This window comes from Diceros bicornis, chromosome 3 (assembly GCF_020826845.1).
Source record: "Diceros bicornis minor isolate mBicDic1 chromosome 3, mDicBic1.mat.cur, whole genome shotgun sequence".
Classification (NCBI taxonomy): domain Eukaryota; kingdom Metazoa; phylum Chordata; class Mammalia; order Perissodactyla; family Rhinocerotidae; genus Diceros; species Diceros bicornis.
This window is the reverse complement of record NC_080742.1, coordinates 65,595,899-65,598,398: the sequence shown is the minus strand read 5'-3', so window position 1 is coordinate 65,598,398 and position 2,500 is coordinate 65,595,899. Positions and strand designations below refer to the sequence as shown.

The following is a 2,500-nucleotide window of genomic DNA, read 5'->3' as shown; positions in this document are numbered from 1 at the left end:
AAATCTACCCTGTAAAGCAATCAAGTTTTTAGCAACTATTTTGACCTTAGTGACACAAACAATTAATTCTGCAAACCTAATATCAAAATAAAATTCTACATCTAATGCAGAATAATTTCTCAGTGTAGTTAATCTAAAACAACATTTGAAATATGCTACCTCCATATATTATACATTCTAGTATTTAGTCCTAATTTTAGAAGATTAGAAAAGAATGAAGGAGAGAGTAATTCATCAGGAGAAGGTTGTTTTATTACTAATTTTTCAGGGAATATAAAACAGCAGAGTATACTAACAAAGACATGGCTCCTATGAACATATCCATTGTATTACAAATATTAAAACTTAAAGATATTTCAGCTTTGAGAAATATTTCAATATTAGTAAATTAAATGCTAGCTAAAAATTCTGGCTATAATTTACCAATCCCTTTTACTCCGTCAATTCATTTATCATTAAGCATTTGTTACAATGTATTCCAAACACTATCCCTTCCTCCTAAATATATGGCTAATTTAAGTCAAACTGCTCACCTCTATAAAAATATAAAAGCCATAAAAATCAAGGTAAACATTCTGTTCCCAAAACAGGCCATATTCTGCCAGAAGTTCATGGCAAACAAAATTCTACTTTGTTTACATCACTTACTGCCTCATAAATTATATTTCTAAATAAAAGCCCTTAGCCAACAATGATTAGCCCATTACACTTATAAGAAGTAATTTAATTCTTTGTTCAAAACTTTACATTTAAATAATATCAAGTAAAATAAATTTGTAAAATTATTTCATTTCTTATGAATTTGTTTGAATATTTCCCCATGGTTTTTATTCCTTCTGAAATATACTGAATATATAGAATTAAAAGCAATAACTACATTAACTTTACAGAAAAGATATTCCAATCCTTAATGGACTTAAAGGCTCGTTCTAAAATACACTCATGGAAAGACAAAAATTCAATGACCTTAAGTATCTAATTATATTAATGTAGTTAAAACATAACCAAGAGAAGAGACATTTACAAAGGTTTTCGAATGTTTATTTATTAAATGATTACATATCTTCCTGTGGACATTTCCTGAAGGGTCTTTTGTAGATGCCTACTATACCCATTGTGTTAAATCACTTCTAGAAGGCACTCCACAAACATGCAATACAGGACTAAAGTTTCTAAGTTATATAAAGGACATAACTTTTTGTATTTATTATTGTTTACGGTTTACATAAACAAACTCTAGAACAAAGTAAACTTCAAACTCAGGTTATAAACACACCTTACAGATCTTATCATAAAATGCCTCCAGAGTACTATAAAGTATAGCTATGATTTTACTGTTTTCTTTTTATTTAAGATCTAATCAGAGCTTTTAAGAAAAAGAAAGTTACTCCTTTGCATCCCTCCCTTCAGAACCTGTTGTCTGTTAGTACTAAACTGCACTGTTCATTTTCAATTGTTAATTCCACTTGCCTTTTTAAATGGACTCTCTACTGTATTCTCAGACGAAACAGAATTTGGCCAAAAATTCTTAGGGTTGTTATTTAGGGGAGTCAGTAGGATATTATAGCACTACACTGGTATGACATTTCCTGCAAATACATTAAAGGAAGAAAAGGGCTATCCTGAAAACTACATTTATTTAAAGTAACCTGTGAAACAGGCTACTCCTGGGACTTTGGCAGGCATTTAATTCCTATGACAGTTGTAACAAAATATAATAATTACTGTCTATGAAAAGGGACATAATTCCAAAATCATAAGGAACCTATTCATTGTTACGTCTAGCTCTTTTAAAAGATTATTCTTGAAAACAATATCTAAAGGTAAGACATTATTCAGTATGTGTATTCTAAGATAACTTTATAAATGTTGTTATTATTTAAAATAATCATGCTATTAAATTTTACTCTAGTGTGAGCATTTGCTTTAACTTTTGAGATGCATTCTTTCTTTGCTAACAAAAATGTGAATGATATATCACTTAATCTGAAGCATTTTTCAACAATAATTCATTATATTTTCTTTTTAATGATTTTTTTAATGTTTAGTCTGAATGTAATCCAGAGTTTTAAAGAAATAACTTTTACTTTAAAACAAGTATAATCTTATTTTCAAACAGGTATACTAATTCTGGCCTAACATAACTATATGTTGTGAAAGCTTCCTGTTTCCACAGACTTGAATCAGTGAAGAATGGAGTGGCTATTCTTTGGTTGAAAAGAATATTTCACTGACAAACAAAATCAGGAAAAATGAACCTGTCATATAAAAAGAATAATGGACTAGTTAAAAGTGTACCTTTATTGGGCAGTTGTTTACTTCTCTAGATTTAAAGAGAACAACTGCATTTTATGAGACACTAGCAGAAAACAAAAAGTGCTCTTTACTGTTATCAAAAGATGTATATTCAAAATATCTTGGAATGAGTTTTCAAGAAAAGCAACAGAAATGGTTACAGTGTTTACATGGCTCACAATCTCTCAGCAAATTTCAACTAATT

At 29.1% G+C, this 2,500-nt stretch overlaps 1 protein-coding gene across 1 annotated transcript in view; it reads right to left on the bottom strand.

Annotated features, from left to right (window-relative positions):
* Nucleotides 1-2,500, bottom strand: part of FOXP2 (forkhead box P2) — a 322,160-nt gene that overhangs the window by 201,627 nt on the left and 118,033 nt on the right. The gene's annotated exons all lie outside the window — the stretch shown is intronic.